Raw genomic sequence first — 15,422 nt, 5'->3', positions numbered from 1 at the left:
AAATGTGCCTGGTTTGCTCTGCCACTGACTGTTAAAAATGCTTCTAGCAGCCTGTGCGGCCCCAGCCCAGCCCAGCCCAGGCCCACAATCTCACAGCACTATTTTATTGCTTGCATCGCACCATCCATGGCTGGACTATGTCCTTGAGCTATGATATGCCTTTTGCCTGCCTAGGTGGAGAGATGTGCATAGAAGCCTCTGACTTCTATATGACTGGCTTGCAGCCGACGTTGAATCAAATCCATTATGAAAGTTTCCCCAATCCTACAACAAGGAAAAGCTTCTTCGATTGCTGGTCGGTTCCTAGGAACGGGCCTGCCGTGTCCCCTGTCCTTCAAATAAAAAGTGCATTGTCAAAGATTAAATGGCATCAGGAGGAAGCGTTTAGCGCAAAGAAAATAGTGAGGTACTTAATTGATAGCTCAGAAGGACACCCCCCCAATGGAATGGTTTTAGTAATTACATCTGCCCATCCTGGACTCTTCACCCAGGCAGAGATAATAGCACTTATCTCTGAGAGGCCAGGCCCCAGCTGAGAAGGCGGGACACCCAGTAAAGGAGTTGTAATTTGTATTTTGTCAACAAAAGCTGTTTAATCCCCCAGAAAGGCATCCTTCACGGAGCAATCCTTTGTCCTCAAGCTAGCAGTGGGGGGAAAGAGAAATTGGGGGAGGGGGATTACTCGCACAAAATTTATGGTTGAAAGAAAGGGTCATTTATAGCCAACACAAGATGCCTTTCGCATCTCATTTTCTCATCAGGTTTGCCTTTTGTAGTTAAATGAATGGTAAGGATCTGAGGAGAGGTTGGCCGTGGCTGTTAAATCATCTGATGCCATCGAACTCCAGCCCCAAACTGATATTCACGTCTGAATAACATTTCGCTGCCATGAAATTTAGAGGCACAGGGATACTGAATACATCACTGGGATGTTCTGGGAGTACTTTGATTCTGCCCCTATAATCCTTGACAGAATGCAGAAGAAATAATGCAGAGGGAAAAATATTGTTGGAACAATTCTACTTTCTGTTTATTTGGAATTTGAAGACGATGATGATGATTAGGTATCTTGGAGATATTTGAACCGCACTTTCACAGTTGAAGCAATCTGCTCCAGAAGTCTGATAAAACTGGATAAAATTCAGACTTAAACTTTGATTTTATAACAGCAAATTATGTATGTATATATATATATATATATATATATATATATATATATATATAGTACAGTACCTATTTTGAAACCAGCTAAATTCATATTTCTTATCGTAGGGTTTGCCAACAGATCCTAGCTACCGGTAAATTCATGTTTATAACTGGACACACACACCCCACAGCTGGTAATATTAACTGTACATGTACCAAGTTATAATCCATTCTTTAAATACATACAGTACTTTTTAAATTAGTTTGCATCCAAACCATCTTTTGGCCAAAATGCTCATGGGTCTTTTGACCTTTTTTTATATAATGTATATAAACCATGTGTCCATGTGGATTAAACTCTTGAGTACAGAAAGTCAGATTATCTGGCTACAGATATATAGGTAGAGGTAAAAGGTAAAAGACTGGTAAAGTCCAGTCAAAGCTGACTATGGGGTTGCGGCGCTCATCTCGCTTTCAGGCCAAGGGAGCCGGCGTTTGTTCACAGACAGCTTTCCGGGTCATGTGGCCAGCATGACTAAACCGCTTCTGGCGAACCAGAGCAGCACACGGAAACACCGTTTACTTTCCCGCCACAGTGGTACCTATCTATCTACTTGCACTAGTGTGCTTTCGAACTGCTAGGTTGGCAGGAGCTGAGACAGAGCAATGGGAGCTCACCCCATCGAGGGAATTCGAACCGCTGACCTTCCGATCGGCAAGCCCAAGAAGCTCAGATATATAGCAAGGATGTTCTAGAAGGCATTCTAAGTGAAAATATACAGCTTCATGGAACCAGTCTAGGAGCTTCCTGCAAGCCAACTCTATTCTCCTACAACTGTGTATCTCTAGGTCCACGGCCACAGGGAGCAAGGAATCATGCTAAGCTTTTCGTATATGATCATCTTTCTACACCACAACTGTTTGGAAGAATTTAGCGATGCGAATTGGAGGCACAGGGCTTGCAATATTTGACAGGCGGTGGCACTTAAAGGCTCCTCCATTGTTTAACTAGTAGCTGTTCTGTTTCTCGGTATTAAACATACAGAGCAACTGCAATGTTCTTGACTATAAACATAGTTGGACGTATACCTGAAAAACCAGAATACCAAGATAAAACATTATCTCAAGGGAACTACTGTAACGTAACACCGCCTATGATGACTCAGTAAAAATGGCGCTGAATGTGTATAATTTGAATCTCCTTTCACTTTCTTCAGCTTTGCTCCACACATTTTCTGTTGTTGGATTAAAGTTCTAAACACATGCAGGATTGGTGCAGCTGTGAGATTAAGTTAAATCAGTGTCAGATTCTTCAGTACGTATAACTATTTTAATTTAAGAGAGAGACAGAACGCCCATTACCCCCACTTAATTCTTGAACACGCCAGAGGGTTTAATAGACTCATGAAAAGTTTCACTGGACTAAAAGCAATACTCCAAGATCAAATGAAGGTTGACCATATAACATCACAGAAATGTTTAGCTTTTACCACATCATGCCTATTCTAAAATCCCTGTCAAAGACCTATTTTTCATCTGTGTTGCATCACTGAAGTGACATCCAGGATTGCATGAGAATATCTCCTAATCAACCAATACAAGAGAAACGAACTTGTTTGTTATATTTACATCCTGACCTATTATATGGGCTCCAGGTGGTAAATTCAAATTAATTTTGAGACCTTAACTTTGGCTAACATCATGCTTGGAACAGCTGTAAGTCACCATTCCCCAGTGCAGGCCCATGCTGTGACGCTTGCAGGACTCTCCCTGCTGTCTCTGTCTGTTGTTGTTTAGTCGTTTAGTCGTGTCCGACTCTTCGTGACCCCATGGACCAGAGCACGCCAGGCACTCCTGTCTTCCACTGCCTCCCACAGTTTGGTCAAACTCATGTTCGTAGCTTCGAGAGCACTGTCCAGCCATCTCATCCTCTGTCATCCCCTTCTCCTAGTGCCCTCCATCTTTCCCAACATCAGGGTCTTTTCCAGGGAGTCTTCTCTTCTCATGAGGTAGCCAAAGTACTGGAGTCTCAGCTTCACGATCTGTCCTTCCAGTGAGCACTCAGGGCTGATTTCCTTCAGAATGGATGCGTCTGATCTTCTGGCAGTCCATGGGACACTCAAGAGTCTCCTCCAGCACCATAATTCAAAAGCATCAATTCTTCGGCGATCAGCCTTCTTTATGGTCCAGCTCTCACTTCCATACTTCACTACTGGGAAAACCATAGCTTTAACTGTACGGACCTTTGTTGGCAAGGTGATGTCTCTGCTTTCTATCCTCACCCAAGTAAAGGGTTTTGGAGATGGAGGGAGGAGGAGAGTGAGGCTGAGAGGAGGAAGGAAGATGGAGCCAGGGAGCCTATTGACACAGGAATGGAGCAAAGGAAATGAAGAGAAAGAGGTCAATACACAAGGCGGTGGAGAATCAGAGTAGAAGACCTCAAGAGGGAGAGGCTGGGAGGAATAGCCAGAGAGGACCTGCTCCTCAGCAGTAGTGCAAAGCTGCAAGAGAAGAGGCAGAGAAACTCTCCTGCTAGCTTGCTTTGGTTGTTTTCTCTCTCAGGAAACTTGAGTCTTTCTCCAGAGCTGACCTGCTCTGTCTACTCAGATTCTCCCCACAAAGCTCAGGTGGTTAAACCTCAGGCAAGAGCAGAAGAAAGAAAGAAAAAGCAGTAAAAAGGCGGGGATCCCCAAATGTAATAGCAGGCCAAGACACAATTAATTTTGTTAACTCAGAGGTTTTCAACCTTTCTGAGTCCACGGCTCCGTTGACCAACTACCTTCTTCCTGTGGCACCCCTGTGGGGCTCAGGAGCCCAGTTAGGTCACCCCTTGCCAGCAGAGCTGGCAGCCTCTCACCCCTTTTCAAATACCCTCCCTTGGGGAGTGTTTCCTCAGCCTCTTCTCTTCTCCCTTCCCCTCTCCTTGGGGGTCTTCTGGGCAGCAGCTGCCACCATCCCTGGTCTCTCACACTGCCCCACAGGGGCCGGGGAAGAGGATGCCCCCAGCCTTAGTGGTCCAACAGAGACCGGCCCAAATGTGAGGCCACCATCTTACTCTCCCTGGGAGGCAGCAGTGGGCATCGCCGGGCCTGCATGGCAGCGCCGGGCACTCAGCTCCCAGACAGGCCTTGCACACAGCAAGCACAAGGAAGGCCAGCAGGGTGCCCACCTGCCTGGTCTCCCATCTGTCTGTCCATTCCCAACAGCAAGGGCTGGAAGACCAGCTGGCTGGGTTCCCTTGCCCACTTGCTTGCTCCAAGGCCGCCTCAGCTCCTGGCAACCAGCACCCCTGGCCAGCCCCAGAGGCACCATTCACCTAGGGAGCTTGTAGCCAGGGCTGCTGCAACAAACAGTCATGCAACAAACAGGACATGGAAGCAGAGATGCAAGAGGGCATCAGAGGAGGGAGAGAAGGAAAGAGGGACAGAGGCCAGTGTTGCCCGCGGCACCACAGCCGCTATTCAAGGCACCCCTGGGTGCCATGGCACACTGGTCGAAAACCACTGAGTTAGCTAACAAGGGGTAGGTTGATGACATGGTTTTTCCATTCCACCCATCTGTCTCCAAAGGATATAATGCTGCGTGTTTTTAACACTTGGTTAAGGTGAACTTGAGGGACGTGGGTGGCACTGTGGGTTAAACCACAGAGCCTAGGACTTGCTGATCAGAAGGTCGGCGGTTTGAATCCCCACGACGGGGTGAGCTCCCGCTGCTTGGTCCCTGCTCCTGCCAACCTAGCAGTTCGAAAGCACGTCAAAGTGCAGGTGCATTTGTTCTGGTTCACCAGAAGCGGCTTAGTCATGCTGGCCACATGACCCGGAAGCTGTACGCCGGCTCCCTCGGCCAGTAAAGCGAGATGAGCCCAGAGTCGATCACGACTGGACCTAATGGTCAGGGATCCCTTTACCTTTTTTTAAGGTGAACTTATATTTCTGAATTCCAGTCTAGACATTGGCATCTCTTTTTCTATCATAAATAGAAAGTATAATATAGTTTTACTACAGCTGGGATATGGTATGTTTGATATTTTTCAAGAGCAGTATGTTCTGGGTCCCATGTCAGGGAGAGGTCTTCTTCTTCTTCTTTGGCTATCACTTGTAGCCGAGTAAGATTGTTTTCCATAAACACGATTTTTAAAGTGAGTCCGTAAGTGACTGTGGAGGCGAATCCTGGATCCATACGTCCTTCCACAGTGGGGACATAGGTTTCCGGGTGGGAGTTGATCACGGTGCAGATTTGCCAAGCGTGCCTTCCTCTTAGCACGTTTCTCCCTTGCGTCCTGAGTTCGAGTGTCTTCAAAGCCCAGGACACCTTTGGTAAAGGCTGTTCTTCAATTGGAGCACTCGCAGGCCAGTGTTTCCCAATTGTTGGTGTTTATACTACATTTCTGGGGTGCATGCTTTGCTTCACCCCACTGCTCCCTGGCTGGGGTTAGGATTACTCTGCCCATCTGGATCCAACTCAATATCAATAACTTTAAAGGGTTGTTTTGATAATTATTTTGTTTTTCATCAAAAAGATTTTTCTTTCCCACCCACTCCCTCTTTAAAAGGCAGGAGGAGCAGACACGCTGTCTTAAAAACACAACGAAAGGAAAAACCCTCTTTTTATAGACTGTGGTGCAGAAATAGTTAATAAGGAATGTTCAAATGGATTCTGGCATCAAAGGCTGGGTTTGGTTTATCAGCTGAAGTCTACCGTAGGATCTAAAGTCTGTGATATATCAATGCTATGCAAACACGGGGCACTTTAGAGCTAGGGTAGAGAAGCACGTTTTCTAAAACAACTTAAAGTTATTTTGTACAAATCCCCTTTGATGACATCTATGCATTTTGAAAATGCACCAAGACCACTTTAAATAGACAACCATGCGAATTTCTTTTCTCCAACTTTCACTCTTTCAAAACAGACCTGTGTTTGTTCATAGTAAAATGGGCATTTGGAACGTTTTGTTTTGTTTTTAATGCTAGAAGAAATAATTTGCTTTGGGGAGTGCATCAACCTCCAGCGAAGACAATGAAGATGTCAGGCTGCCCTTGAGAAAAGGCTTGGTGCGTCTTGTCATGCTAGGACATGAAGCGCAAAATATCTCTATTACGCCCCATGGAAACCCCAGAGGACACAGGGGTCGCCTTCCCATTAGGCATCAGAACCCGCCTTCCATCCCTGGTGAGGCACAATAAGTTGATTATAAAATGCTTTTTTGTTTTGCTAAGTAGCGCACAGGACAATGGCGCATGTCCATCTGGGCCTCTCGGCTAGGACCTTTGTGACAGATCTGCCGGCTCATTCTGCAAAGCTGCTGTGCTGGAGGGACGGGCGAGGGCAGGCGGGTGTTGGAATTATAAAGCTGTCACTGACTGCTGCCATGTTCCCCATCTTTCCTTATAATAATAATAATAATTTATTATTTATACCCCGCCCATCTGGCTGGGTTTCCCCAGCCACTCTGGGCGGCTCCCAATCGAGTGTTAAAAACAATACAGCATGAAATATTAAAAACTTCCCTAAACAGGGCTGCCTTCAGATGTCTTTTAAAGATAAGGTAGCTGCTTATTTCCTTCACATCTGCTGAGAGGGCGTTCTACAGGGTGGGTGCCACCACCAAGAAGGCCCTCTGTCTGGTTCCTGGCCCACTCTGCCGAGGAACAGCTGGTACCTGGTGCTCATGATGACAGAAAACATTTCTGAGCTGGGGCGGAATACTGATTCACAGGTGCCAGGGCTATTAAACAGGCCATCACGGGTATGAACACAAGATTATATTTCTAAGGGCTTGCCCACACTTGTCCCATGCCTAGAAAGCACAGGTCTGAGAGATTTCCCACCTGTCCCAACTGAATCAGAACAAGCATCTATCAATCCACAGAAAAAAACCGATTGGCATTTGTTCTGATTCAGTGGTAAACAATGGGTTTTCTTGACGGGTCAAGCAGTAGACTGGACAAGCCCTAAGTTGATGCCTTTTTCCCTACACAAGATGGGCTCCCAGTGCTAATATAGCCAGCCTGATGGAATATTCCTCATATACAAACCTCTGGGATGAGTGGTCTTTATGAAGTGCCCACCCAACCCCATTTTCAAACTTTTGATTATTTGTAATTATTATTATTATTATTATTATTATTATTATTATTATTATTATTACCCCACCCTTCCCGGTTTAAAAACCGGGCTCAGGGCGGCTAACAGCAAATATAAAACATTGATTAAAATGCAACTTAAAAACAGCATAAAACAGCATAGAATACTACATAAAATGCAGCATCAATATCAATAAAATTCAAAAATTCAGGGGTCATTTTTTTGGGGGGGAACTCAGTCAGTAGACATTGAACTATCACCAAGGCTAACTGGCCAAGTTGGTCCTACTGGGGTCAGCAAGGAGACCAAGGAATAATTTAAATGTGGGGTCCCAGAAAGGGTTTCTTTCTAGAAGAGGAAAGGGAAAAGGGAATAGAGGATCAGGCTAATTCAAATTGAAGGCCAGGCAGAATAGCTCTGGGTATGAACACACTTTCATTGTACACACTTTCCGGTTGTTTGGAATGGAGCATACAATGTTCTGGCTCTCAAAATCAAATCGCAATTTTTTCCCGGCACGAAAGCCTGTTTAAAAGAAAGGTAGAACTCCCATTTTTTTCGCCACTGGCGCTAATAAGAAGATAATACTTCCAGCACTTTGTAAGCCAGCATACACAATTAATTACCCACTTACTTAAAAATATTGGGGCACCTGTGTGTGTGTGTGTTTAGTTATTTTCCTATGAATAAGTGCTAGCTCCTTCATGCTGAGAGTCACACTGGGCAGCAGCCGGCCGCCTTTCCTCGCATGGAAACAAACTGGTTTGCTTCAATAGGTTATTGTGGAGTAAATGCAAATATCTGCACTCACTGGAGCAAACAGGAGGCGGGGGATTAGGAGTGAGGAGTTGCTGGAGTGGTTGAGACCATCTGTCGCAATCCTGAGAAAAGAGAACTCCCATTTGCCGCGCATGCTAATGAGGACTGTGATTGGCTCTGCTCTCACCTCTGTAAAGTGGGATCACCCCAGCACAATTGAATTCAGGCCCCTGGGTGCTTATCAAAGCACATGTTGTAGGCTCTGCTATTTGAGTTGTAATTTCAGATGCTCCAAAATGAGTCTTGACCATACCTTCCCACCCACCCCCAACCCCCAGCCTTAATTAAGATGTGATTTGAGCTGTTTGCCGAAGCGCCTTGCTCTTTAATACACTCAAAATTACTCATTTGCAATCGAGGAGCTGCATTTATTTCTGTTCCCTCGGTGTTTATGCAGGAGGTGCCGGGTTTGAAAATATCCTTTTGGTCTGTTTTGGCTCTCACAGTGTCTTCATTCAGAGAGAAGTCTTGCCCTTAGAAGAACACATTTTGTTAAAATAAAATTATCTCATGGAAAGCTTGTTCCTTCTTCTGTTGTTTCAGCTATGTTCTTGAAGGCTGCAATCTTCCCTCCCCAGTTTAAGCTATGGATTATACAGAGGGTCCCTGCCTTAAGGTACCACTTGTTTTGTTATGTATTTGCTGGCTAGAACTGCAGGCTGAAACATCTCCATACCTCTCTATACCAAATGATGAAACAAACAGAGGGGTGCTGCCCTCCTGTTAGACTCCCGGAGAAATTTGGCTGGTCATTATTGAAAACACAGTGCTGGACCACATGCCAACAAAGAGTTCCATCCCAACCCACAAACTGAGGGCAAGGCAAAGGAACAAGTGTGCATCTGAGCTCAAACATGAAACCACTCCCTTTATCATACAGGTGTTTATTTTAAATTTCCTTCCATAAGAAAACATGGAATAACAACAAAGAGCTGTGATGTGCAGATGTTGTGTTTATCGGTGACACCAGATGGCGCTGTGGAGGTCTGCCTTTCCCCAACATGATTTCCCACTTTGAGATTTACAACGCGTTTTCCTGAAACGCTTTTTTGATGCTTTTGAATTCTGGTGCTTTAGGAGACTCTTGAGAGCCCCATGGACTGCAAGAAGATCAAACATATCCATTCTGAAGGAAATCAGCCCTGAGTGCTCACTGGAAGGACAGATCGTGAAGCTGAGGCTCCAAGACTTTGGCCACCTCAGGAGAAGAGAAGACTCCCTGGAAAAGACCCTGATGTTGGGAAAGATGGAGAAGGGGATGACAGAGGACAAGATGGTTGGATAGTGTTCTCGAAGCTACCAGCATGAGTTTGACCAAACTGCGGTAGGCAGTGGAAGACAGGAGTGCCTGGCGTGCTCTGGTCCATGGGGTCACAAAGAGTCGGACACAACTAAACGACTAAACAACAAGAAGATCCAGCCCACGTCTTCCCAGTTTACTAGGGTTATCTTTAGTCCATTGAGCGAATCCATACCAATGACCAGACAAGTTGCCTGTAGTGTTTTCTTGTCTCGTTGCTTCAATTTGCATCGTCAGTTTTTCTAGTAAAGCAACATGCCCAACCATAAATGCCCATTCTTGTATTGATCCTCCCTCATTTGATTTCCAGTTTTGTCCTATTGTTTGCTTGGTCGCCGCCAAGAGAAGTGGCAGAATGCCTCAGGAAGCGAGATCTGTGTTTTGCCCATAGCTAAAAGTGCCAGCGAGGGTCTTATCTAAATATGGTGACCTATTGTTTTGCTACATACAGTGGTACCTCTGGTTAAGAACTTAATTCGTTCCAGAGGTCCGTTCTTAACCTGAAACCATTCTTAACCTGAGGTACCACTTTAGCTAATGGGGCCTCCCACTGCCGCCGCACGATTTCTGTTCTCATCCTGAGGTAAAGTTCTTAACCTGAGGTACTACTTCCGGGTTAGCGGAACTTGAAGCATTTGTAACCCGAAGCATTTGTAACCCGAGGTACCACTGTACAGTGGCACCTCAGGTTAAGTACTTAATTTGTTCCGGAGGTCCGTACTTAACCTGAAACTGTTCTTAACCTGAAGCACCACTTTAGCTAATGGGGCCTCCTGCTGCACGATTTCTGTTCTCATCCTGAAGCAAAGTTTTTAACCTGAAGCATTATTTTTGGGTTAGCAGAGTGTGTAACCTGAAGCGTATGTAACCTGAAGCATATGTAAGCTGAGGTACCACTGTACTAGAAGCAGTGCTAAATACACGAGAACAGCTGCCAGTAAAACCTGTGGCAGCAGCTCTAGAGGGTCACTTAACTCCAGTTGTTCTCTGAGTTGTGGGTCTCCTGTAGGCAAATGAGCCAATAAACTCACAACGGCATGGCTTGTATGCTAAAGGAAAACTTGTTTACTGGCTTCGATGGAAGTACTGCTGGGGCGACTTGTTTACAACTTTACTCTTCCCTAATAGCCTCATAATGCAACTCACTGTTGAAAGTTTGCTTGAAAGCTTGCTTGCATAAACATGCTCCAGTGAGTTATTATTTGCTTTTTCAACTTTTGTTCCCAATATAACGTATTATTAAACGCCCCCTTTCATTCGAAAATGTTGTCTGGAACACATGCATGTCTCCAAAAGGATAAGTACGATTCCCCACCACCCTCCTTCATTTGTTCAAGCCTTCAACTTTTGACCTGTGCTTTGAAAGAGTAGTTACGACTGGGTGAATTGCTCCCACTGAAGAAGAAGAAAAGAGATCACCTGTTAATAGATCTACTCTCTGTACGTGAAAGGTTTGTTGCATTTAATACCATCACCCAATTCTACACCAGCTGACGGCAGATTCAGGTAGGTAGCCATGTTGGTCTGATGCAGTCGAAATAAATTTTTTAAAAAATTGTGCAGCAGCACTCCCGTTGCTCGGTCCCTGCTCCTGCCAACCTAGCAGTTCGAAAGCACGTCAAAGTGCAAGTAGATCAATAGGTACCACTCTGGCAGGAAGGTAAACGGCGTTTCCGTGCGCTGCTCTGATTCCCCAGAAGCGGCTATGTCATGCCGGCCACATGACCTGGAAGCTGTTCACAGGCTCCCTTGGCCAATAAAGCGAGATGAGTGCCGCAACCCCAGAATCGGTCACGACTGGACCTAATGGTCAGGGGTCCCTTTACCTTTTAAGAAACAAGGCGCAGAGCTAGGAACAAAGGGGGGATGCTACGACTGCATGAAAAGCGATATAGTCATGTGTCCCCAAATGCAACCCTGAAACTTTTGGCCGCTAATCTATTCTGTGCAATGTGAATTTGTAGGGTTTCATCCAGCTCCCGCAACTAGTGAGGTTCCCATCATGGTGCTGTGTTACATCTGAGGTGAAGGGGGAAAACGGCAATGTTTCTGCTGATGGAACTCGCAAGGCAACTCCAGGGCCTATAGCAGGAAGCAGCGCAGTGCTCAAATTATGGGGAAAATGTAGGAGAGCCCTTAATGAAATCTACAAGTCCCCTTCCGTCTCCTTGTGGTGTCTGGTGTCACTGAGGCCATGTTGGTTTCTTACATGCTACAGTTTCATGTGACAGCCTAACTGGGAAACTATGGATTAAGGTTTCCCTCCAATCCGGGATTGGAGCTAAAGGAGAGAGGCCATAAACTATGTTTTATAGGACTGAGATAATAACATCTGAACCAGACCAAATGTTTAAAGTACAGTTCTCTTCCACGCCCGCACACACACTGCAAAGTTGTTAAAAGATAAGGGAAGGATGATGCAGTAAAATGTATTCTTAATACTGTGTACATTTCACTCTGGCACACTGTAAGAATAATTAGCATGTAAGTTAACCCCTTGGATACTCAGTAAGCACCAAAAATACTTTGAAGAATCGATGGAATGTTGGCTGGCATGGCACAGAAACATTCAGTCACAGTCAAACAGTTTGCAATTACCTCAGGGAAACTTCAGAGCTGCACCTTTGAAAGCTTCTGCAGAGACTGTTTTAATCCACAATCACTTTGGACTGGCATGCTTTATCTTCTGAAAACACCTACAAGGCCCAATTCACCACTGCCTAGCACTTTAAAAAAAATATTTGTCTTGCATCAGTGTAGGATGTTACCTCTGTAAATAAAGAATTCAGACTCAGTTTGTATTTAACCTCCCCCCCCCCAATATCCTATAAATAATTAGAGAAGGTCTCAAAGCATTTATTACTAAAATGCTTCTTTCATTTGACAAAGGAACCTTTGAGTTTCCATGCTCCTATTCAGAGGCACTATTTAGATTTCCTTAACTGAGACCTATTCACCCACCCCACTTCCAACCTAGAACTTGTTATTTCTGGATTCATTAAAGATAGTTATCATCAGATAATTTGAGAACAAAGAGTTTTTTGTGGTTATGGAGCTAGGTAGGAATTTAAGTGAGTCACGCAGTTTTACAGCATGTGCCAATTAACTTTATATTATCTCTCTTTAGATAATGATTTATCCTCTTGGGATGTACTTTTTAACCCACAAATGGCTTCGAGAACAACATCTATACATGGCAGGCATAATCTGCACACAAGCTTAAGTAGGTTTCAGACAGGATGAACTACCAGAATGTTCCCTGAAGAAACCTGGGGGGGATAGTAAATTTGTGAGGGGAGTGAAAATAGAAATTGATTAATAAACTTGCAAAAAGCTCACATATTTTTAAGAGTTGAGCAGTGTATGCTGAATGGATGCTGGCAAAACACAAGCCTTTGCAATCAGCTACCTCCTGGCTGCACGCTAGTTCCTGCACAGAAGGTTGTTTTTATTATTATTGTTGTTGTTGTTGTTGTTGTTACATTTTGTATTTATTTAATATTTTTAATACTATTTTATAAATTTTTACAATAACAAAATAAATAAATAAATCCCATAACAGCTCCCATACATGCCATTTCCAAAAATCCCTTGACTTCCCTCCACTCCACTTCTTGGTTCTTTTGTTTTACATTTATTCATTCATGTCCATAATAAATTCAATTCACAATAATTCCCAATTTTGTACATTATTCATCGTATTGCAAGCGTCTTCCTATTTTTATTCAATATTTTCTTGTGTAACAAGCAAGCAAGCAAGCAAGCAAGCAAAGGAAAGTACATATAGCGTCTCCACTTTCTGCTCATAGAGTCTTTTCCACAATTTGTTTACAGTGTTTATAAGACCCTGTTGCCATTTGCATTATGAGGTATGGGGGAAAGGAAAGAGGGGGCGGGTATCGATCTTTCTACTGCATAGTGTTTGTGCAGGGTTTTTGTCTCAGCATCACATGTGGGTAGGTAATTAATTCATTTTTGTTGGCATTGCAAGAGCTTGGAGGGTCTAGAGCTTGCTTGGTTGTAGTGTGGCTTGTTTGTTTGTTTGTTTGTTTGTACGTGTGTGTGTGTGTGTGTGTGTGTGTGTGTGTGTGTGTGTGTGTGTGGAGCGGAGCTTGCTGAGTCAGATTAGTCAGATTAATTTGTATGCTGTGTGTTGATGGAGTGATACGTCATTTTCTTCTTGTGCTGTGTATGTGATAAAGGAGAACCACACCTGGGTAAAGGCGTCCTCCTTTGCTAGTTTAAGTTGTTGGTTAACTTTTCTAATGGGGCTGTTTCCCATATACAGTGGTGCCTCGCAAGACGAAATTAATTTGTTCTGCGAGTTTTTTCGTCTTGCGAATTTTTCGTCTTGTGAAGCACGGTTTCCCATAGGAACGCATGTATTAACGGTTTTAAGAAAAAGGAAACAAACTCGCAAGACGTTTTTGTCTTGCGAAGCAAGCCCATAGGGAAATTCGTCTTGTGAAGCAACTCAAAAAACGAAAAACTCTTTCGTCTTGCGAGTTTTTCGTCTTGCGAGGCATTTGTCTTGCGAGGTACCACTGTAGTCTGGTACCAAGTGCTCTATATTCATTCCTGACCAGTCTCCTTTGAAAGGAGTCCCCAAAGTCTCCTTTGAAAGGAGAATGTCAGCCGCTTTGAGACTGGTAGTGATAAAGCAGGATATCAAATCCAAACTCTTCTTCTTCTTCCTTACGATGTTTCTGGCTGCTGAGAGAAGGGGCGAAGGAACACATTGTAACCCCCGGGGCGGGCGTCGCTGCGTAGGGCGCATGTGCGGCATCGCTACGTACAACGCATGTCCCGGAAAAACTGTCTGTGGACAAACGCCGGCTCCCTCAGCCAGTAAAGCCAGATGAGCACCACAACCCCAGAGTCGTTCACAACTGGACTTAATTGTCAGGGGTCCTTTACCTTTTTTAAAAAAATCCTGATCTTACCTAGTGATTTTTGCTTGTTTGGTTCTGGGAAACCAAGCAGAAAGTATTTTTCTGCTGCTCCAAATTTTTCTAAGTCTGGGGAAGGGGAAGAGACAACTTGCACACTTGCCACAAGGAAGTTGACAGTGATGATTTGGGGAAAGAATTGAGTACAGGTAACACCATCAGAGAAGGGACAAGGGTGGCGCTGTGGGTTATACCACAGAGCCTAGGACTTGCCGATCAGAAGGTCGGTGGTTTGAATCCCCGCAACGAGGTGAGCTCCAGTTGCTCAGTCCCAGCTCCTGCCAACCTAGCAGTTCGAAAGCACGTCAAAGTGCAAGTAGATAAATAGGTACCACTCTGGCGGGAAGGTAAACGGTGTTTCTGTGCACTGCTCTGCTTCGCCAGAAGCGGCTTAGTCATGCTGGCCACATGACCAGGAAGCTGTACGCCGGCTCCCTCGGCCAATAAAGTGAGATGAGCGCTGCAACCCCAGAGTCAGTCACGACTGGACCTAATGGTCAGGGGTCCCTTTACCTTTACCTTTAACACCATCAGAAAGGTGTGAGGTAGCAGCTGGGCTGCAGTGGGGCTGGGCTGCCAAAAGGAATGCATTGCCCATGAGGTGTTGACACTGTAACCTAGGAATTTGGAACAATTTCCCAATCTCGGTGAGGCTCATTCTTCTAGTTGTCATCCTTCATTGATTTAGTCTGGACAATGGAACCTTAAATAATGGAATTTACTTTTGAGTGAAGACACACAGAATTACACTGTCCTTGAATTGTGAGTCACTCATCATTGGGGCAGAATCAGTGCCAGATTTACGTAAAAGCTAAACAATCTATAGCTTAGGGCCCCACTCTCTTGGGGCCCCCCAAAAAATTTTAAAGAAAAAAAATTGATGTACATTTCCAAAATATAAGATAAAAAACAAATAAAATAAAACCTACATACAGCAACAGTGTTTTGTGTTGTGTAGGCTCCTATGATGTAAGTCATGGGCCCCGCCTGCTAGCCTGCTCCCTAAAATATCACTGGTTTGCTCATTTCTATATATAGGGTACCGTATAGCATATATTCAACACAAAAAACAGCAACATTTTTTTGTTGACAAAGGACAGCTGGACATATAAAGGGCCCCGTTA

The sequence above is a fragment of the Podarcis raffonei genome, chromosome 5, assembly GCF_027172205.1.
Source record: "Podarcis raffonei isolate rPodRaf1 chromosome 5, rPodRaf1.pri, whole genome shotgun sequence".
Classification (NCBI taxonomy): Eukaryota; Metazoa; Chordata; class Lepidosauria; order Squamata; family Lacertidae; genus Podarcis; species Podarcis raffonei.
This window is presented reverse-complemented; position numbering follows the sequence as displayed.